The 23,427-nt window shown below is 44.1% G+C and overlaps 1 protein-coding gene and 1 long non-coding RNA gene across 8 annotated transcripts in view; one reads left to right on the top strand and one right to left on the bottom strand.

The window, feature by feature from the left end:
- The window catches only part of DLGAP1 (DLG associated protein 1), a 735,970-nt gene that overhangs the window by 601,428 nt on the left and 111,115 nt on the right, over positions 1-23,427 (top strand). The window lies entirely within an intron of this gene.
- The window catches only part of LOC109283879 (uncharacterized), a 44,713-nt gene that overhangs the window by 6,233 nt on the left and 15,053 nt on the right, over positions 1-23,427 (bottom strand). Inside the window, exons 2-4 of one of the 2 annotated variants that reach the window (XR_002091188.2) lie at positions 13,420-13,584; positions 12,671-12,762; positions 9,408-9,513 (exon numbers count right to left, since the gene is read on the bottom strand). This is a non-coding gene — a long non-coding RNA (uncharacterized LOC109283879). The remainder of the gene's footprint in view (positions 1-9,407; positions 9,514-12,670; positions 12,763-13,419; positions 13,585-23,427) is intronic. The other variant, XR_002091189.2, reaches the window with a different exon arrangement.

Genomic DNA, 23,427 nt, shown 5'->3' with positions numbered 1-23,427 from the left:
TCAAGGTTTAAGCTTTTACCTGTCTCCCTGTGAGAAAAGTTTCCTAAGTGGTGAGTTAAAAGGAAAAAAAAAGGCTTGTACTCCTTCTGAGACCTGCAGGAGTCTTTAGGATGTCACTTTCCTTTTTTTTTTCTTTTCCCTCTAGAAAATAAGACTGATATAAAAATGTTTTTAAAATACAATTTCTGGGCAGTATCTTCAAATGGGATTATTTGTTATTCATTATGGTACTGAAAAATGTATATACTTGGAAACAAAGGTGTTGCCACCACTGCAAAGATTTACTCTTCTCTCAAAGCAGCCGTACATGTCTGAGGTATGACCCACTGATATTCACCTCTGACTAGATCATCCCCTTTGCTTATATGAATGAATGAGGCCCCAAGCTTTATATAAAACTAAGGACTACCCTCAAATTACTAGAATTCATCTGGGTACTGCAAAAAGACCCCAAAGGGAGGTGGGGAGTGAAAGGGCAGGCCCTATATTGCCAAGCCTCCACTATCACTATCAAAGACTGCGGCGCTGGTGTTGTCAGGAAGGCTTTGGCTTTCATGACCACAGCCCGCTCTTTGGCAAGAGAGGCAGCGAGCTGCTGGGAAGAGATGGTCTCCACCTCTCTCCCCTAGGGAGGAGGCTCTTCTCAGCCAGACTGGCTGACCTGCTCCACCGGGCTTTAAACTAAGCCCGTTGGGGGACGGGGGGACTACCGCCACTGCTGGCCCGCTGAGCAATCCTTGCAAAGCCAGTGGATCACAGCACTCAAGGGAGCCCACCCCAGCCCCAGCCCTGGTAAAATCTGTGGCCAAGGAAGGAGCCCCCCAGGGGGCATTTGCCTGCCTGTACACTAATGCCAGGAGCCTGGGGAATAAGCAGGAGGAACTCATTCTCCTGCTCAGTGCAAACAATTACGATGTCATAGGGATAACGGAGACCTGGTGGGACTCCACCCATGACTGGACCATGGGGATAGATGGCTATACCCTGTACAGGAGGGATCGTGTAGAGAAAAGGGGCGGGGATGTAGCTCTCTATGTTAAGGAAAGCTACGCATCCCTGAAAGCCGATATTGGCGACCAGGGTGGACGGCTGGAGACCCTCTGGGTTAAAATCCGTGGGGAACACGGCACAGGGGACACAATGGTGGGAGTCTATTACAGACCTCCCACCCAAAGTCCTGAGCTTGACCAGGAGTTTGCCCAGGAACTGGCTGAGGCAGCTTGCTCCAGGACCATGGTTGTCATGGGTGACTTCAATTACCCGGACATCTCGTGGGAGGATCGCTCAGCAAAATCTGAGCGGTCGCAGAGCTTCCTCTCATGTGTGGATGACCTCTACCTGACTCAAGAAATCTTTGGGCCAACGAGAGGCAAAGCGCTGCTCGACCTGGTGCTGGCTACTGGGCATGACCTAGTCGGCGACCTAGTGATCGATGGGAAGCTGGGTGACAGCAACCATGAGCTGATCACCTTCACCATCTGCCGAAAAGCTGGCAAGTCAGTCAGCAACACGCAAGTCCTTGACTTCAGGAAAGCCGACTTTGACAAGCTCAGAAGGCTTGTCAGTGAGGCCCTAAGGGACTGTGACCACAGGGAGAGGGGAGTTCAAGAAGAGTGGTTGCTCCTCAAGGGAGCGATCCTCCATGCACAAACCAAGTCTATTCCATCTCGGAGGAAAGGCAGCAAGAGGGGACAGCAGCCCCCCTGGCTCTCTAGGGACCTAGCAGACCTCCTGAGGCTAAAAAGAAAGGCCTACAAAGGATGGAGGATGGGAGTCACCTCCAAGGAGGATTATTCTGCACTGGTCCGGTCCTGCAGGGAGCTGACCAGGAAAGCCAAGGCTGCAACTGAACTCCAGCTAGCTTTGAGCATCAAGGACAATAAAAAGTCCTTTTTCAGATACGTGGGGAGCCGGAGGAAAAGCAGGGGCAACGTTGGACCCCTGCTGAACCAGATGGGGCAACTGACAACTGACGCCCAGGAAAAAGCCAACCTATTAAATAGGTACTTTGCGTCAGTCTTTCATCAGCCCCATGGGACGCCCATGCCCGCTACAGGGCCGGGAAGTCCGGGTGAGGGTGATCCCCTGCCCTCCATTAATGCTGACTTCGTGAAGGAACATCTTGAGAAGCTGGATACCTTCAAGTCAGCCAGCCCTGACAATCTTCACCCCAGGGTACTCAAGGAGCTGGCGAGCATCATAGCCCAGCCTCTAGCGCGGATCTTTGAAAACTCTTGGCGCTCTGGTGTAGTGCCCGAAGACTGGAAGAAGGTCAATGTGGTGCCTATCTTCAAGAAAGGGAGGAAAGTGGATCCGGCTAACTATAGGCCCATGAGCCTGACTTCTATCCCGGGGAAGATCTTAGAAAAGTTTATTAAAGAGGCCATCCTTAATGGACTGGCCGACGCCAACATCTTAAGGGATAGCCAGCACGGGTTTGTTGCGGGTAGGTCTTGCTTGACCAATCTCATTTCCTTCTACGACCAGGTGACCTATCACCCGGACAAGGGAGATGAGATTGATGTCATATATCTTGACTTCAAAAAAGCCTTCGATCTGGTGTCCCATGATCGTCTCTTGGAGAAACTGGCCAATTGTCGTCTTGGGTCCTCCACGATCCACTGGCTGGAAAATTGGCTCCGGGGTCGGACCCAGAGGGTAGTAATTGATGGAAGTCACTCATCGTGGTGTCCGGTGACCAGTGGGGTCCCCCAGGGCTCTGTCCTTGGACCCATACTGTTCAACATCTTCATTAATGATGTGGACACTGGAGTCAGAAGCGGACTGGCCAAGTTTCGCAGATGACACCAAACTTTGGGGAAAAGCATCCACACCAGAAGACAGGCGGATGATCCAGGCTGACCTGGACAGGCTCAGCAAGTGGGCGGACGAGAATCTGATGGTGTTCAATGCCGATAAATGCAAGGTTCTCCACCTTGGGAAAAAAAACCTGCAGCATCCTTATAGGCTCGGCAGTGCTATGTTGGCTAGCACTATGGAAGAAAGAGACTTGGGGGTCATCATTGACCACAAGATGAACATGAGCCTGCAGTGCGATGCTGCGGCTAGTAAAGCAACCAAAACGCTGGCTTGCATCCATAGATGCTTCTCAAGCAAATCCCGGGACGTCATTCTCCCCCTGTACTCGGCCTTAGTGAGGCCGCAGCTGGAGTACTGCGTCCAGTTTTGGGCTCCACAATTCAAAAAGGATGTGGAGAAGCTTGAGAGAGTCCAGAGAAGAGCCACTCGCATGATCAGAGGTCAGGGAAGCAGACCCTACGATGACAGGCTGAGAGCCCTGGGGCTCTTTAGCCTGGAAAAGCGCAGGCTCAGGGGTGATCTGACGGCCACCTACAAGTTTATCAGGGGTGACCACCAGTATCTGGGGGAACGTTTGTTCACCAGAGCGCCCCAAGGGATGACGAGGTCGAATGGTCACAAACTACTACAAGATCGTTTCAGGCTGGACATAAGGAAGAATTTCTTTACTGTCCGAGCCCCCTAGGCCTGGAACAGCCTGCCACCGGAGGTCGTTCAAGCGCCTTCATTGAACACCTTCAAGATGAAACTGGATGCTTATCTTGCTGGGATCCTATGACCCCAGCTGACTTCCTGCCCTTTGGGCGGGGGGCTGGACTCGATGATCTTCCGAGGTCCCTTCCAGCCCTAATGTCTATGAAATCTATGAACTCACCAGTGAAGGGACTCATGCTGTGGAAAATAAGAACAATCCCTTCCCCACTATGGGTTCTCCATTAAGATGAGGCCCTTCTCTGTTTATAAATAATGCATGTGAGGTCTTGTAATATGAAAGGACTTGTAAAACTGAACTGTCTTCCCCACCACAGGCAGCCCCTGTGCCTGCCCTCCTTCCCCCCACCTCCATGGTATGAGCAGGGCACAAACCAGGGGGCCGCCAGGGACAGTGGAAAGAGCAGAGCACAGCAGGCAGAGGCAGATTAAGGTGTACTGGGACCCTGGGCAAACACAAAATTGGAGGCTTCCTCCCCCCCATGGGAGCTGGGCTGTAGGGGGGAGGGGCCCCTTCCCCTCCTAGTGCTGGCTGGGGAGGCTGGGTGGACCCCACTCTGCTTGAGGCGGGCATGCCTGCCTCTTCTCCCTGATCCCTGCCCCCCTCTCGCTCCACCGTGGCCAAATGTACACACACACATGCGCACACACAGGCACTCACATAGACACAGGCGTGCACTCCTCTCTCACTCACTCTCTGCACATGGACACAGACACAAACACACTCTCCCTGCCATGAACATGGGTGTGCACACACACACTTTCCCCCCAAAAGACCTCCTCCCTCCCCCACTCTTGATCACTCTGAGGCAGCCGCCCCCTCTGTCTTCCCTCCACCATGAGCTGCCTGGGGCTCCATTTAGCTCCCCGCCCTGGCACCTATTACACTTACCTGCAGGGAGCTGCTTTCTGGCTGTTTCCCATGTGGCCGTGTGGATTCATAGGGCCAGGCCGGGAGCACCACACCACTGTGGGCAGGCATCAGAGCTAGGAGGGATGGCTACAGGGGGACTAAGATGAATTGGGGGGGCTATAACCCCCCAATGCCCCACCCCCCAGCGCTGCTGCCCAAGTGCCTGCAGAGACACAGTGCAGCACTTCCGGCCCAGCCCCAATCCTGGCCGTCCCCCCTCAGGCATGGCGCTTCTGGCCTGGCCGGGCCCCAACCCTGCCCCCTCACCATTGGTGGAGAGGCTCCACTCCTAGCTCACAGGGAAGCAAATGCAAAAGCCGCAATTTTAAACTTAGCGCCCTTTTTGTCTCCCTGCTGGGAGACAAAAAATGTGCCAAGTATAAAACTGTGGCTTTTGCTTCCCTGCTGATGAGGACCCCAGGGGCCCCTGATTTGGTAGTGGCCCCTGGGCCCGGGCCCAGCTGGCCCATGTGTTAATCCACCTATGGCACCAGAGTAAGGTCCTGAAAATTCAGAAAAGTTATGGAGAGGTGCCTTGAGGCTGAAAAGGTTGAGAACCACTGATATAGAAATGAATGCTCTGCTTAAAGAAAGATGCATCTGATGTCATTTCTTTAACAATACATAGCAGCACTGGTATGACTTCCTCTGGCAGGAGAACAGAATATGTTATATGTTTTACACACACACACCTTTTTGGGTGTCAGAGTGAAGTGTGCCACCATTTTTAATCCAGAAAAAAGTGTGCCCCAGGTACCAAAATCTAGGAAACATTATTTTCACTGACTGCCTTTCCCCCATGCATACTGGCCTCTGGCTTCTTTTCTGTTCCATCCAGAAAGAGTACAGATGCAGATGCTTCCTCAGCCTGATGAAGGGTGTTTGTACCCAAAAGCTTGCAAAAAAGAATGTTTCCAGCTATTTTAGTTGGTCTAATAAAAGATATTGAATTTACTCAAAGAACCTTGTTCTATACAGTGCTTTCTGAATGATTATCAACTTTCTCCCGTACATGTTTACTCAAAGGTGAATTGATAGAATTATTCCAGTCCAAAGAGTACAAATAATTGCTCCCTTTTTTCTCTGGTGACCTCTCCTTTCTGCATCAACATTTGCAAGCAGAGCCCTGGTGATGGGGATGCTGGCTTTGTATTAGCATTGGGTTTAGGCCTTCTCCTGCGGCATCAGTTACACTGTAGCTGTACTTGATCTCCAAGATTGTAATAGTTCAGGAAGTATTGTGTCTAATTTTCTTTTCTGACTTTTACTTGAATCTCTGACCGATCCAGTAAAGCATCCTTGTGGGTAAATGGCCCTTTAGGATTTATAGTCTTTTTCTAGGTAGGCACAAAATCAAGAAAAGTTGTTTGCCATTCCAATACATTGTTAGACTTCCTTGTCATCTTTTGGTTTGGGAATTTTCTCAGTGGTGCTCAGTTTCTCAGCGGGTAGCTAGAGTCCCTCAGAAGTCAACAGATGTCCAGCACAGAGAACCTTAATTTTCCTCAGCTTCAGTTCATCCAACCAAATATTGCTCCCCTAGCAACTATTTAGGATTGTTGCAACTTAGTATCATGACCTTGCATTGTCTTCTACTTAATACCATCTACAAGAAGAAAGCCAGCCATGACACTTGGGAGTCCCTCTAGCATCTACTCCACATGACAGCAGAACACCTCTAAAGCTAAGCTAATGCCCCAAAATATTTGTATCCAACAACACCTGGCAGATATTATCAGGTAGCTGAACAGATCATCTAGCTCAGTATGGCAGAACTTATTCATGACACTACAAGCAGTGAGTACTTTTGTTCTAGATAAATTGGGTAGGAGGTCCTCAGCCACAGGTAATGCGTAGGGGTGCTTTTTCTGGGCTCTTTTCAGTGGTTTCAGACTAATGATGGTCCTCAGTTTATCTCACTGTTCTCTCCTCATAGGCTGATGATCTACTGGTTTTAATTAGCATAATAATAGCCCCCCCTGGAGGCTTGCTGATTCCCTCTTGATTCACTATGGCTAATAGAACCCTGTTTTTTGGTACTGCCACTTTAATGGGAGTCTCCTTTAAGCTCAGCTTTCTCTCCAGGTATTCACTTACCTGAAATCCATTCTTGAATTCAATCATACTATTGGAAAGGGGTCAGGGAGACTGTTCTCTCTCCTTTCTCAGACCAGTGATGTTCTAGTGTATATTGTGAACAACTCCATGTCTAGCACTGCCCTCTCATGGGTCAACTACCATAAACTCCAAATGGTAACATCTCACACTTCGTAAGTTTCTTTTTAACAACCTGAATTTGCTCACTAACTTAATTATCGTCAGTACCTGGTCATGTTTCTCCTGATAAATATTGCGCTTTTCAGCACAATTGAAATTACATTGCAGATGAGTCTGCAATGCACCCAGAAACAAAATAACATTTCATCCCACGCTGCTGCCTGTTTGCTATTGGTTGGTGCTGCTTTGTCTTCTTGCTACTTGTGCTCTCTTTCTACCTCTCCAAACTTACCACAGCCACCACAGTTCATCAACAATGTACCAGGTAATAACATGAAAGGGTTCTATGATTGTAAAACTAACCTGGTACCATATTTACAGAGATGCTGCAATTGTGGCTAGATTGGGTTCCTGGTGTGTCTTCTATAGTCTTTGTTCTGCAACCCCTATGTCTCTCTCCAAGTTACTAAATGTCCCTCTTTAAAGAGGTTGCAAGAATCTAATTTGCTAACCACTGCAAAAGGTCAATCTCCAAGTTTATATGCCACTTCCTAGGAACACGGAGTATTTTTACACGTGCTTCAGGAGGTATGGGGGGAGGGGTGCTTTTATTAGCGAGCGCTTTTAATTACAAGTGCCTGAGCATCACACATATCAGCATCCCCCATGCTGAAAAATGGCAGTGAGGCACTTCGAGCTACAGCTCGTCAAATGCTCATTGAATTAATGGGGACTCTAATACACATGATGCCAGAATCTGCTGGAGCACGTTTATTTCCATGCTCCAACAGACTCGATTAATTGAGTCTGCTCCAATGCGCTGGCTTTCCAGTGCATTGGAGCCTGTTCTCTGTGCATGTATAGGAGCCCATAGGTTCCACGGGATTACATTGGGAACAAGTGGGATTAAGAGATCACCCTTACAACTTGGATACTAGCCAGTAACTGTGCAAAGGACAAGGATGGACAGAAGTTCTTAATCCAGGTAAGGATGTGGCCTTGTTTAAGAACAAAATATTGCTTATTATTATTAATAATCTCTGAAACATAAAAGCATAAATTTAATAGATTTCACAGACATTAGGGCTGAAAAAGGGACCTGGCAAAATCATCAGGTCCAGCCCCCTGTCCAAAGGGCAGGAAGTCAGCTGGGGTCAGATGACCCCAGGAAGGTGAGCATCCAAGCGTTTCTTGAACATATCCAGAGTAGGTGCTTGCACCACTTCTGGGGAGAGTCTATTCCAGAATCTGGAGACTCAGACGGTAAAGAAGTTTTTCCTTATGTTCAGTCTAAAACTGTCTTCCAGCAGTTTGTAACTGTTAGACCTTGTCTTCCCTTGGGGAGCCCTGGTGAACAGATGTTCTCTCAGATCCTGATGCACCCCTCTTATATACTTATAGGCTGCCACCAAGTCCCCCATGAGCCTGTGCTTCTCCAGGCTGAAGAGTCCCATGCCTCTCAGCATTTCCTCATAAGGCCTGTTCTCTTGACCTCTGATCAGGTCCTGATATTGTAGTACAGTGGTTGCATATAATCCAGCAAAGTCTTCCACATTTTTTTTTCCTTCTGAAATATGTATCATTTTTGTTGAAGCATGATATGCTAGTCATTTAGGAAAAAAAGAAAGCCAAAGGAACATACATATTAATTCCAATATCTAACTCACTTGTATTGTCATGGAAAATATTTTACATATAAAATGAAACTGGCACATATTTACCTTTTGACAATTTAGCAGAAATACATGGTGCCTTGCAATGTCGCACAATATTAGGTGTGCAAACACCTACACATTTCACTAGATAAACAAAGAGATTTCAAACAGGGATTCATAGTATCAAAAACATTCTCTGCCCTCTTGTGTTCTTTCTGAGTTCTTTGTAACAGATGAATTACTCTATTATTTTTCCATAGTCAAAAAACTAGTGAAAACTAAGCGCTGGCATTCTTTGAAGGGTCTACAAAAGTTGAGAACCACTACTCTATTGACTCCCCTGGGTAAGAATGAGATGGTCAGAATTAAGTCAAGCACGCTTTAGAGAAGTAGTACATACTGAAGTTAATTTGGTTATGAATTTCAGATAATACATGCCAGTTTAATAAACCTTTCTGTCTCCCTCCCTTGATGTCAGTGTAACTGCAAAGTCATGTTCCTTTGGTCACTTAGGTGCCTGGCACATGTTACACTTAAGACATAATTAACCAGTTAATCATATCTTAAATTGTTACCTAGCCACACTTTAATGCAATTAATGGTGTGCTAAAACAAGGAATATGCCACAAAGTTATTGGCATCTCCTCTCACAATGGCATCTCCTAACAGGCACTTATGGCATAATAGGAAGTGTGATTCTGTGGAACATGCATCAGATCCCAGCATGTCTTTGTTTGCATGCCTGCCAGGGGCATCAGTTGCCTTTTTACTGATACATGTTTTCAGTACATTAGTATTGCTATAGTGTTGCCTGTGCCCATGCCCCAGTATGTAAATTCCCATTTCACTTTTTATTGTGAAATGAGTTCAGAATTCACCTCTTCTATGAATTTGCCAGCTAACAATGCCTTCAGATAACCAACTGATTTCAACAGCCTTTTCCTTTAAACAACCTATTTTATTGTATATTTTACAAAAATTGAGAGGAAAAAACCATCACATATCAGACAGCAACACACTGAAACAAATGTTAAAGGAAGCATTGCTTGTCTGCATTTAATTTACAGGACAAATAAGAGCATAAAAATTACCTTGTGGAAAAATGGCTGGTCTGTCCCTGCCTGTGTCATATACATGAAGAGAGACAGGCATCTCTCAGGAGGGCCTTCCATATGATGTCTGTGTGCAAGACTTACCCTTCAGTTACAGTGAAAAGAGAGATATAGTCAAGCCAAAGGGAAGTAAATATATGAAGTTCTTGCTTTCTCTGCTTTCACTTTGAACATAACTGCTATATTTGCCTGAATCCAAGATGACTCTGAATTTAAGACAACCCCCCAGTAATAAATTCTATATATGGAAAATGAAACCTTGTTATCATTTTCCATGTATAGAATCTAATTATTGGGGGTGGGGAGTTGTCTTAAATTCATCCCCCTCCCATCTCTGTGGCAGGGAAAGCAGGCAGCAGTGGGGCAAGCAGCAGGGAAAGAAAGGGCAGGGGGACAAGCAGCGTGCTCCTTGGCCTCACATCACTTGCCCCACCAGTGATTGCACCTGTCCCCCTGCAGTTTTCCCCCCTTCCTATGACCACCGGCTTGTTCCCTATGTGGCAGCTGTGGCTATTGGCTCCATCCCAAGGCATGGAGCATGTGATGGCTTTAGCCAGGTAGCAGCAGCTCCAGCCCTAGCTCCACCTCAGAGCTGGAGCCACAGCAACTCCCCTGCCATTGCATGGTCTCTCCACTGCTCCCCACAGGCCAGACACCACATAATATCCCTATCTCCCCAGCTTTCACCTTCCTGAAACACTGTGCAATCTCCCATGTGCTTCATCATGCAGCCTGTGACCCCCCACCTTGTACTGTGATCTCCCTTGCACACACCCTCTGCCTCTACCTCACATGCTCTCCCCCCAGGTTGGGGTTGGGACTGGAGTCACAGCCACAGCCGTAGCAGCCACCTGCCCAAGGCTGTACTCCAAGATGATTTATTTTTCTCATTTTGAATGGGGAAAAAACCCTCATCTTGGATTCAAGTAAATATCATAAATGGCTGTTTCCATAGGGTGACATCAGAGAAGAGAGGAAGAGACTGTAACAGGAGGGATACCTGAATAAGTCACAAAATAATAGAGGAGAGGGCTTTATTTCTAGAGCCCAACTTCACCAACTTGTCAATTTTCTATGAATATCATACAGTAAAGAAGATTTTTTGCTGCCTTTTTTAATGCTTCCATTAGGGCTTGTTTTAGCAGTGAAAAATGATATGTTGAAATGGTGGACTGCACTCTGTATTATATTAATCTCAGATATCTGAATGACACAAATACTGCAACTGACGTAACCCATCCCATCATGGACTATAACATCACACTTGCAGTCTCCAAAATCGAACGAGAATCAAAAGTGTGTAGAGTATTTAATGAAGGAATAGTAATAATTTAAAAAGCTGTTTTAAAATGGTATCATCATTCTCAACCTAATATAAAAGTGTTTTAGATGAGATGGTCTTCTATCATGGTTTCTTGCTCTGGTTTTCTCCTTTTATTCACTTTTGTAGGGTTGATATAAGTAGTTACATAGTAGCTTCTGATTTTCAGAAATTACTGGGCTTGACTGAGGAACCCAAAACATGACATAACATGTCATCCTTACTACACTTCATGGTCAGCACTTCCTTAATGAGCAGATGGTACCTTGATAGAACTATTGTTTTAGCCTGTGTTTCCTTGGATTAGACTCCTAGTCTTCGTTGCTTTAATTGCCTGAGCAATCAGTATTACACTGAATAGCACTCAGAAGCTTTTAGTCTCAATAATATCTTGTGTAAGTAAATAAAAGCATACACTAAAGTACAAAGATACTGTCTTATTAGTGGAACTGCAAGAGTCTATTCCACCCTCTTAACAGTACTAGCACTCTATTAGGCTTGCATTAGTTCTTGAGTTTTTGTCTCAGATTATCCCAAGATAGTGGCGTTAAAGAAACATACTTTTCTAAATGGCTTGAGATAGAAATGTACTGTTTACTATTCACCACTGTTGCCATCAAATTAAATGATAACTGTAGATAAAATTAGACAATTCACATTTTGAAAATGAAAATTTATATTCTGCCAAAATGGCTAGAGCATGGGTATTCTCTGACTGGTGACAATAATAGATACATGAATCAAAAGCCATCACCTAAACACTCATACCTTCCTTAACATAGGAGCTTCATTTTGCATAATTAGGTCAAGCATACAGCTCGTGTGTGTTTTTTCCTTCCATTTCAGGTTGCACAAAGAATTTAACTGTAAAATAACAGCTAACTCTTCTCCATGCATATAATTATACCAAGTTCAGATGAGAGGATCAGTTTACTCTGGTATCCATTTTCCCCCTATCTAATCATAATCAGCACAAAGCTTCACCAGTAATCTGACTGGCTCAGTTCCACATTATGATTGTCCTTTCATTAGAATTCTCTTTGAACAAGTTGTTACAACCACAGCATACTTAAAACACTGTATTTCTTCAACTGCTAGATTGGAAAATGGGAGAATAAGAGAGCTGATGCTGGGTAGGACAGAACCTGGACTATGGCAAACTTTTGGATAATGAGGCGCAACACGGTGTATATTTATGAGAGCATTCAGGACTGCCAGGGCAGATGTGTCTCAACCACAGGGAGTAGTGATTTCATTACTGCTACAGCTCATCATTAAGGAGGATACAATACTGTTTAAAATATATAAAAACATCTATTTTTTAAATATATGGAATGATTCATAATCATGGCCATAGGTGAATTAGGTCTAATTCCAGTATTCAACAAATTATGGATTAAACACCTTTTTTCGTTGTATTCATGTTCTGAGTTGAAATAAAGAAATAATCCCTCCTAATTGTTAAGGGCACGGTATACAGTAGCTGGAATTGATGGAAATAAAGGGCACCTCTGAAACATCAGAAATTATGTTTTTCTTCATATCTTTGAAACTGAGCAAATGTGGGTATCTGTGAAATCAAAATGAAATCAAGCAAGCGCGGTTCATGTTGGCCCTCCTATAGAGTGAATGTTCTGCAGGCTGTGATGCACAGTTGTACAAGAAACTTTGGACTGCTGTGGCCAGGGTATAATTCAGAATTTCACACATAGCACTAGTGTTGAGAATAGATAGTTCCAGTGTGTGAAGTTGATCTGGATTTAAAATGCAACACAGCATGAAACCCTATCAGCATCTCCCCTGCCTTTCATTTGCTGGAAGTTGTAGAGTTGCTGTGATAACATCACCCGTTCCTTACTATTAGCCTAACAAAAATGAGTGTTGTTTCCTTATAACATTTAGCAAGGCAGGACATACTCACAAAATAGGAGCTGTTTCATGCTGTGTTGAAAATAAAAAGGCAGAGGTTATTTTCTGGTCTTCCTTCTGCTTCTAAATGAATGGCCATCTGATCTGAGGAAGTAAAAATTCAAAATTAAGATCTGGAATTTAACTGGTGCTACAATATTTAATAAACATCTCCTTGCTTCAAATGTTTCTGTTCTGAGACAGCATGTGCAAACTGTAGGTTTAATAATTTATTACTATACAATAGTTATTTCCTTCTCTTTTGTTAGATTTTTATCATACTAATTTTTTTCAGTCCAGCACTTCATTCTTGGGAAAATCTGTAGGGATTCTCATTAACAGAAGTTCTCTTTCTTTTACGTCACCTGATAAAATATATTCCATTGTTTTCTACCTTTAATTTGGAATAGAGACATAAGTTCCAACCTAAATTTAAATTCTTGCAAAATATAGGGGGAGTAATTTGGCTTTGGTAAAAGATGGACTCTAATTTAAAGGATAAATATAATTAACTTTAAAAATAATGAGAACGATCTTTGAGGCAAACACAAACCTACAATGATGAGCGTTCTACAACAATAAGCAAACTTACATAGTGCTGCCTTTTCTTCCAACACCAGTGCCCCATTGCTTGTACCAATTTAGTCTTTCTGCTAAGTGACAACAGACTTCTCTGTCCTTGAAGAGTTGCTTATCAATTAAGAAGAAATCAGCACTTAAGGTTCTAGGTGTAAGTGAAACTTGTTTTCTTTACACACTTACCTCCATCCTGGAACAGGCAGTCGTAAACAGCCTTTAGGCAATCCACTCTTCCTTGATCTCAACCCATTCACAAGATCCAGTTCCCACAAATTACATTGTTTTAGGAATTGCTCCTTCTACACAGAATAAAGCAGAGTGCACACTTCTGCTGTATACCAGGACTTTCTGTAAAAGGATAGTGCAGACCAAAACTAACAACTTAATTTCACTTCTTCAAAGACCTAAAACTTGTTCACCTGCTAAGAAAAAGAATTTAATCAGGTGCGTAACAAAAGCTATTTGGTGACTACTACCATAACAGTATACCTTAAAATTTAACAGTGACATTTACACAGGGGCTTTGGAAAGACAAGTGCCCAAATCCCGTTGAAATTAAATGGATTTTTGATGCCTAACAATCTTAGACTTTATTAAATCCTATCCTAAATTATTTGCAAAAAATGTTTCATTCCAGACAGTAGGATATTCCAATGTTGGTATTTCAACATAGAATCTCTTGAGCATTTTCATCCCTTATAATGATGTGTGCTCTTGTACCTTATTATTTTCAGAAGAAAATTCAAAATGATTGTGCTATGGCAAATTTGCAGAAATTGAAAGCATAATTCATTAAGTTTTTTAGCATTAGTGTAAGCTATGTGTAGGGTGAGGATCATAAATGCAATTCATGAAATCACTCAACTGGAAAATGTTTTCTACAAGGTAGAAAATCGGATTGAACGATGCATCATGAAAGGTGGCAGTTATGTTGAAGTGTAGAAATTTGAGCTGTATTGTGTTAAAACTTAATGAATTATGCTTTCAGTTGCTGTTTATGGTTTGCTTCTATCATGTGTGCATCCACAGTTGGTAAAGTTTAAAGTTGAACAAGGGCTTTATAAACACCCTGTATATCCTAGAGCCAGCTCATATGCCTGCTTACTGCCTGGCTCCATGGTGTCCCCTGCTGGCTCAAGGACTCCAGTCATGCTTCATTCCCACTCCACTTCTGAAGTGTCCAACACTATGCTGGCTGGAATATTTTCAATATACAGAAAGGGGGCCTGTAAACATAAAACACTATACTGTGTTGTAGTGAAGGCAGCCATCTGGCATGAGGTGAACCCTGGTTCAAATCTCTGCTCTGAATGAATATAAACTGTTCTGAATCATGCAAGGTCTCCACCAGTTTGTAGAGGTCATACCTACCTGGCTATAGAGAGAAAAACTCTCCTACTGCCCTACAAACTTTGGTTGTAGGTGGGTAAGTATGTGTGTGTCTGTGAGAGAGATAGCATCATTTAGAACAGCAGTTCCCAAACTGTGGTACATGAACCACTGGTGGTATTCAGACAACCTACAAGTGGTACATGGAAGGCTGCGGGGAGGGGCTGCACACGCCCAGAGCCCAGCAGCAGCCTGCTGTACACAGCCAGGAACACAGCACCACATGTCAAGCAGCACACAATAGGTAAGCGTGTTGGGGGAAGGTGGGGGCAGATCAAGGCCCCTACGGGGACAGAGGTAGTGGGACAGAGGCAGGGGCTAGGGTGAATGGGCCCCTGGGTTCGGTTGTGTGATAGTCAGAGCCCAGGCAGCTCATCCAGGGGCATGGGGGGAGAGCTCCCTACCATTGTGTGCATCCCAAGGCAGGCATGGATGGCACATGCCCCCCAGATCTGTGCGTGGAGCAGAGGCAGGCTGCAGCTGTGCACTGGGCTCTGCACTCCTGCTAGCCCGGGAGCCTCATGCGATACCATGCACCTGTTGCGTGCTGGCTGTGCTGCATCCTCTGCCCACCTGACAGCAGCAGGGACATAACGTCCAATGCAGTTCTGGCGGCAGCTATAGAGTGGTACAGAGAAAAGCAGCAGCCCACAGGGGTTTTCTCCACTTGGGCTGCCTCGCCACGTCCCCATGGCAGGGTCAGCACAAAGCTGACCTGGGCCTTTTCGGGGGGGGGCTCCCCGCACTGTGTGCATCCCAGGGCAGGCATAGGGGGCACATGCCCCCTGGATCTGTGTATGGGGGAGGCAGGCTGCATACTGGGCTCTGCACCACATGGCGCTGCCTCCGGACCTGCTGTGCACACTCCAAGGCAGGCACGGGGTACATACAGCAGCAGGAAACACTCCCCCCCTCCCTCCACCCCAAACCCCACTACCACCAGAGCTACACAGGATGCCATATGCATACTGCCCACTGGCCAAGTGCCTCTGCCCACTCGGCAACAACAGGCAGATGGCGTCCCACGCAGGGCTCTGCCCCACTCGCACTGCACCCGGCGTGCATAGGTCAAGCAGGGAGTCCCCTGAGTCAGGTGTCCTGCTCCAGCCAGGCAGTGTTCCCCTGAGGGCAGGGCAGCTGTGCCCCACCTCTACAGAGCTGTGTGGCCCCCACCTCCAGGGCTGCTGAGCACTCCTGCTGCAGCCCAAGTCTAAGGAGCTCCGGGGCAGCTCTTGCTCCCCACCTGGCCGCCACTCTGCCCAGCCCCCACCTTCTCAAGGGTCCAGTCGAGCCAACTTGCCCACAGCACCTACCCTATGTCTGCTTCTCCCCACACCTCTCTCCCTCTCTGTCTTCCCTCCCTCTTTATTCTCTCGCTTCTCCTCTCTCTGTTCACTCTCTCTCTTTCCTCTCTCCCTCTTTTCTCTCTTCTGTCTCTTTCTTTCTTCTCTTTTCCCTCTCTCTTCTTTCTCCTCTCTCTCCTCCCTTTTTCCCTCTCTCCTCTCTATCCCTCTCTCTCGTCTCTTCCTTCCCTCTCTTCTCTCATTCTCCCCCCCATCACAACATGTTTAACAAAAAAGAATGCATAATATGAAGTTTTATTTATTGTCACTGGGTTTAGAATTTTTAGAAAATGTGCTATTTACTGTAAAAACAAAAAACACCAAAAGAAGCAACATTTATGATTATTAACTGTATTAATATGCAGTGTGTCCTGCCATGTACCCTCCGCCCACTTTTGTTTTTCTGATGTGCCCGCACTCTGGCACCTTACAGGGTATACATTGCAGATACTTTTGGTACTCTGGCCAAAAATGTTGCCTACCCCTAGTTTATACTGTCTTTTTCCAATTTACAATTGTTTTATATGGCTACAGGAAATGATAAAACAATATTTTATGATTACTAAATGTTTTGATGTTGTTTTAATACATAGTCTGTTACCTATGTGTATCAAAAATTTGCTGGTGGTACTTAAGGTTGTATCATTTCAAACTGATGGTACTCAGTAGGGCTGTGCGAAGCTTCGGGTGCTGATTCAATTCGGAGGAGATCTGGCCCGATTTGGTGGTCGAATCTCTGAATTGAATTGGGACACCAATAAAAATGTCCAAATCTATTTGAAGCTCTCTGAATTGATTCAGAAAATTCAGAGAGCTTCGGGCATTCAGGCAGACCCTGCTTGCTGCTGCGGGAACTCCATGCCGGTAAGTAGGGGATGGGGGGGACAGAAGGAGGGGAAAGGGGACCATGGTGGGGACCCCTGCCAGGCCCTATTCCCTGCCTGCTCCCCCAGCCCCCCTGAGCACCCCCAACCCCCACCTGCTCTCCCAGCCAATGGCTGACCCGCCCAGCCCCAACCTCCCAGCTCTTGGGGCGGGGGGAAAGCCCTGCACTCGCTGGCTGCTGCCAGGCCCCATGCTCTGTGCGGAGCTCTGCCATGAGTCCTTATCCTCCGACCACTCTCCCAGCCCCTCCCCCCCAGCTGCCCTGCCTGGCCCCAGCTTCCAGTTCTTAAAAAAAAAAAAAAAAAGCCCCACGCTCACTGACTACTGCAGTGGCCATCAGGGCTTCTGGGGGCTCATGGCAGAGGCCCCCATGCAGCATGGTGTAATGGGGGGCAGTGGGGAACGCCTCCCTGCCTGGCAGCAGCTGATGGGGGCAGAGCTTTTTTTTTTTTTTTTTTTTTTTTTAAGAGCAGGGATGCTGGGACTAGGAGAGCGGGTGGGGAATGGGGGTTCATGATAGAGCCCCCCATGCAGCACACCCCCCAACCCCACCCCTCCTGGTAGGAGCTGGTGAGTGTGGGCTTTTTTTTTCTTTTTTAAGAGCTGGGATGCTGGGGCCTGTTTGATTCAGAGATTCAGCCAATTCAGCGGTGGCCAAATCTCTGAATCAGATTCAGCCAAATTGATTCAGGACAGTGATTCGAATCACCGAATTGAATCACTGTCCCCCAAAATTGGCTGAATCTGAAGCAAATACTAGCCACTTCACACAGGCCTAGTACCCAGTTGGTCAGAGTTTGGGAACTCCTGATTTAGGATATATGCAGTCTACTGTTCTGTTGATCAGGATCCCTACTGTATTCTCTTCTCTTATGGTGGAATTTAATTTGTTATGCCTTTACAGTTAATTGCCCATCATTTAATTTGAAATGTATCCCTTTGGGTGAATTCATTTTGTTATTTTAAAGCCAAAAATTAATTGCATTTGTTAGCAGCTTTACAAATTCTGATATCAAGAAGCATATTTGCCAGAATGCAGCATGTAGTGGAACACCTAGCTGAAATTGGTGACTGACAAAGTGTCATAGGCAGTATGTGTGCCTGTACGGCATTAAAGACATGTCCTGTCAAATACAGACAGGGTACTTACAAAGCTAGTATAAATGCAACGTTAGTTTCACATGTTAGCTGCTAATTAATCAGAGTAACAAGCTCTACTTAACTGTAATGCAGAGATCTTCAGAAGGAAGACACTGAAAATTAGGTGCTTTCCTATTCCTTTTGTTTGTCTTCTACATTTCCCATTGTGTGTTTTTCTAGCTGTCACTGACTTGGTTATAATGTTTCAGATGAACTTGTCCAGGTTTTTGAGCTAAATCTCCCACTAATTTTTACCCCTCTGAGAATATCAATTGTAGTAGTATTAAATCAGCTTCAGTTCCTTTTTAGAACAACATGTAGTAAGCCTGGCATATAACTAGAATGGGAAGTATAATATTTCCCTCATGATCTGGATGGAAGAAATTATTTTTGCCCTCATCCGCATTCTGTTCAACCAGAAGAGCACACGATCTTGATCTATGTCAGTCAGCTAACTAGTTGATGAGCCTCAACCAGCATCATGCCTGCAACTAGATGACTTTCCACACAGCTAGTTTATACTGCCACTGATCCATACTGGTCTTCAACTCTTAGTCCTCAAAAGCATCAACAAACCAAGGTGGAGTTTGCACTGAATTGAACTGGGAGAAATACTGGGGCAGCTTAGAACACATCAGTATGACAAACCCTGCCCTCCCTGTCACATCCCAACAGAGGAAGAATACAGACATTTCATCAATGTCATCTTTAAGGCATCCTATATCTCTGTCGCTCGTTGCTATTTGAGAAAAGGTGTCAGGCAATAAGTTCTCCATGCCTGGCAGCAGTTCCATTTAAAGTGACCAACTCAGAATTATCCATAACCATTTGAAATGTCATAAATGGACCACATGCTAAATAGCCTACTAGGTATAAAACCTCTTCAGAGTTCCTGAAAAACATTGGTCCACATGCTTATTCTTGATTAGTTCAGTTCTTCACTCAGCTCCAAAGATCAAAGGCTTGTTTAAGGTCACTGTCCTAGGGAAAGAACCACATCAGCAAACTATCAGCCAATATCATTGTTATTTGTATGCCTTAAAGGATTCCATCATAAACTATCAGAAGGGGAAGACCACTTTGGAATTTGACCAAGCTGGACTTTGATGAGTTCTTGCCTCCAAGTTCTGGCACTGACTGCTTATATTAAAAGCAGGTTTCAGCAAAATCTTAAGTCATACTTCTGAATGTCACAGCAACATACGACACTATTCAGCACACTTGTCTTTCAGACAAATGTCCCAAGTTTTACGAAGATGGGTGGTAGACATTACAAAACTGCTTCTTCATTACGAATAATTTATGGTCTACGAGGGAAATAAAACAAGCTCATGGAAATGGTAAGTCATCTTCCACTGGCCATCCCCAGGGCTCTCTGCTAGCATCTGTGTTATCAACCTGTATATCAACAACCTCCCATTCACTCATATGTGAAAGTTAATCTATGCAGTACAAAGCTCGGCACCCAAGTTTGAGTTCTATCTGACTTTGATGATGTTTTAAATGCCAACATGGATAAACTAGATGAATACTGCAACAGGTAGCATCTTCAGCCAAGTACAACCAGAGTACTGCAGTGTATTTCATTTGCACAGTGCTCTCTCTGCCCATGACCTAAATGTAACTGGTTTACACTTAGTACTTCCAGTGTATATTCAGTTTGCCTTGATGTGACTCTAGACTGAACTTTTGCCTTTCATGAATGTATGAAAACACCTGACTTTTTAAGTTTGCAAAGTCAAGCACACTCAAGTTAATATGGCCAGAATTAATATGGTTTGCTCAGTCTTATTTCAACTCCATGGCGCACACATATTATGATACAGTCTTTAATTATGTGATCATATGTACTCTGTCATGCAGTGCACAAGATAGACAGTGCTCTAGCAATAAATCAGGGGCATGTAGTTTCTGAGGTTGTAGTCTGTAGGACTCCTGCTTTACACGTTGCTAAAGTTAGAATATATATAGTGAATGAGGCCAGGGATGGCAGGAACACAGAAGGTGGTCTAACAATTAAAACAATTGAATCCTGCCCTACAGATCTGGATTCTGTCCCTGCCTTTGCCATGAAGCTACTGTGTAATGCTAGACAGGTCACTTAGAAAGATATATTTTTCAGGTAGTCACTAATTTCATGTTCCTATTTAATGGCTGCTTGGCATTAAATGCTGGGACCTCCAAGTGGGCCCTCTATTGTGAACAAATTAAGTGTTTATAATGCTGTGATTTCTGGAAAATCAGGATATTAAAAAATTGGGCACCCAAAATGATCTGATACCTTTGATTTTAATCACTCTGTGCATCTCAGTCCTGTCCCTTTCTCCTCCTCCTTCCCCCTCCCAGTCCCCACCATTGTACCCACTTACTTCCTGGCATACTGTGAAAATAACCTAATGTTCATGAGGCAAAAGAAAAGTCCATTAGGAAATTAATAACTATGTACTCCAGGCATGGTTTGAACTATGTGTAGCAAATGAGACACTAAACTATACATTGAACAAGGAGGAAGAAACAAAATATTGAATAGCCACTCATTAAGTGAGGCTTCTTCATTCTGTACAATGAAAGTCAGAGGTTCTGTGGGAAAAATAGTGCATTCTTGTGTAATTTAATATTGTATTAAAGCATTCACTCAAAGGGCCCATGTTCAGATGGCAAGGTCTGGAATTTCTTAAATGTTGACTTTTCATCCAAAATGTTCTTGTAATACGGTTGTTTGTATTCTTATTGTCCTGTGTGGGTATGGTGTGGTGTGTATGTATATGTATATAGTATCTGACAGTTTCTTTCCACATTTGGTTTGGAAATCAAATCTGTGTATGTGTGTTTCCATCTGGAATCACCTGTAAATCTTTTTCAGTCTCTTGGTCTCCTAGTATTTCAACAGTTGCACAGAATTCTTATTCAGACAGAAGATGCAAATCCAGATAAGTACCACTAGGGGTCCCCTATTACCAACTCTGCTTTTCAGAATTATGTTGACCAGAATTTAAACACTGGAATTGAGTCTACATATTGAATGCAAGTTATTTCTGTAATCCAATTATGCAATATTTAAGGGTCTGCAGTGTGTCCCAGAAAATAACATAATGCTGATAAATCTGCTGGTCAAAGGAAACAAAACAACTATTATTAAAAACATATTGCAAAATGAATGTGAAATATATTGGAGCAAGATGGCTATAGTTTTTATTTCACACAGATGCATTCAAGTATATTGTGATAGCTGTAAACAGAAGCTAAGGAAAAGGTAAATACAGCAGGTGAAAATGGTTCAGGTATATTTATAATATTCTAGATATCTGCACTGCATCAAAATATTGTAATTGTTTCAATTAATACAACCCCAAAATGATTCTTCTCCCCCTCTAAAGGAACTCCTGTGCATAAGGGTCAAGACAGCAGAGATAGTTGCTTTACATACTAAAATGTCACTGCTTCACATTATATCTTGTAGCACTACAGCTGCAGAAAGTGGAGCTTTTTACTAGTGGAAGAAAAAAAATCACTGCTAGTGGTTCTTAGCACCTGCTTCTTTCTAACCCTAAAAAAATCTGACATATCAGACTTTGGGTTGTCAACTTCAGACATAAAACAGTCCTCTGGAGCACATGATAACTCCAGCCTGGCCCTGCCCCCAATCCAGACCCAGACCATCAACCAGTCCCTGACCTGAGCTGCTGCCCATCCCAGGACCAGCATCACTACAGCCAGCTCATGCTGCTGCCTGACCCAGGCCACCATCCAATTCCTGACCCATGCTGCCACCCAATACTTAAAAAAAAATGTTCCCCATCTGTGTTTGGGTGTCTCTGTCTCTTATCTTTTTCCTATGATTATAACTTCGGATACATAGTTTTTGTTTAGTTTTACCCACATGCATTCCATGGGGGCATTTGGTGCACTGGATGAGGTGTGCCACATTCTGAGATAGAAATGGGTGGATCCATGGATTCTGATGGTTTCATTGTTGGAAATATTGTTTGTTGTGACAGTAGAGATGAGATGAGGTTTTGCATTGGTTAAGGCATGGTTGAGTCCCATCTGTTACCTATTCAGCACTGAGGAGTTTGCTTCTGATGATGAGTTTGCAAGGGTAGGGAGTTGTCTGAAAGCCCTTGAGCAGAGTAGGGGACTGGAACCATCATGGCTACAACATCACTGCAAGGGCCCCTCCACACATTACATTTATGCTGCAATTAAAGTATTAATCATGACAAAAAATGGCAAGGGTGATACACATGTACCCAATTTAAGACACCATAAAATGGCAAACCAGCCATTAAAATGTTCCACAAATAATGTAGAACATTTTTATTTTCTACATTAAATGTAAAACATTTAATATAGAACAAATAATGTCCGACGTGTGTGCCATGGCAGGAGGCATGATTGTTGGGATCAGGACCCAGGTCCCATGGTGCCTTTAAATTAATGTGTGCCAGAGGGCCAACACTATCAAGTATATGTCTCTTGTAACCTGCCCAAACAGTAGTATTTTGGATTAAGTGAGAGAGTACGTTCAAGAGTCCTCAAATCCTCACAGAGAAAGACCCAGTGAGTCATCCCTTCACTTTTACAGTGAGGATACTCCAACTTGAGCACATCCACCTAACTTCAGCTCTGATTGAATAGTTTGGCAGAAATGTGGCTTGATGTTAAAGTATGAACTTGACAAGGTATAGACCTGTGTGTCCTGACTAATTTAAGATTTGCAGGCCTTTCAAGTGATTTGTTTTGGTGTCATTGATACACGAGTGGGATTTTATGTCTCTCATTTTCTCCAAAAAAGTAAAAATAAAAACAATTCTAGATCAGAGTCTACAATCAGCTTTATTAAAATATCTATTATATTAACTGAATTAGTAGTTAATAAAATAATTATTATGAGCCCTTATGGCAAGTGTAACCTTCCAATGCTATAACTTATTTTTTTTTTATATACAATTTCACCTGTCAGCTTATACTACTTGTGGTATGTTTTTTGTATCCTGTAACATAAAATACATTATATACCTAGTACTTTAAACAATGGATACATTTTAGGAATAATTAGAGCATAGAAATGAAGTTCATGATATCATTATGATCTCACAATGAACCATAAATTAAGCTTCAGGTATTTTACAGATAATACTTCCTTTTATACTTGTTAGTTATACAGTGGCCACGTCTATATGAGACACTGACTGTGCAGTAGCTTGTTACTACTGCACAGTAGCATTGTGTGGCATAAAGCATGATGCAGTGCTGCTGTGCAATAGTAGTAAGCTACTGCACAGTCAGCGTGCCCTGAAAGTCATTCAGTGATGCTACTGTACAGAAACTCTGGTTTCTTTTAGTACTTGAATTTAGTACAGTCATTTAGTACTTTGGCACAGAGTAGTATGCTAAATATTAGCCTTTTGATACAGTCTTTTTTTCCACCCCA

Source organism: Alligator mississippiensis, chromosome 3 (genome assembly GCF_030867095.1).
Source record: "Alligator mississippiensis isolate rAllMis1 chromosome 3, rAllMis1, whole genome shotgun sequence".
In the NCBI taxonomy this organism is placed as follows: Eukaryota; Metazoa; Chordata; order Crocodylia; family Alligatoridae; genus Alligator; species Alligator mississippiensis.
The sequence above is the reverse complement of the archived record's forward strand: the minus strand, read 5'-3'. Positions and strand labels throughout refer to the sequence as shown.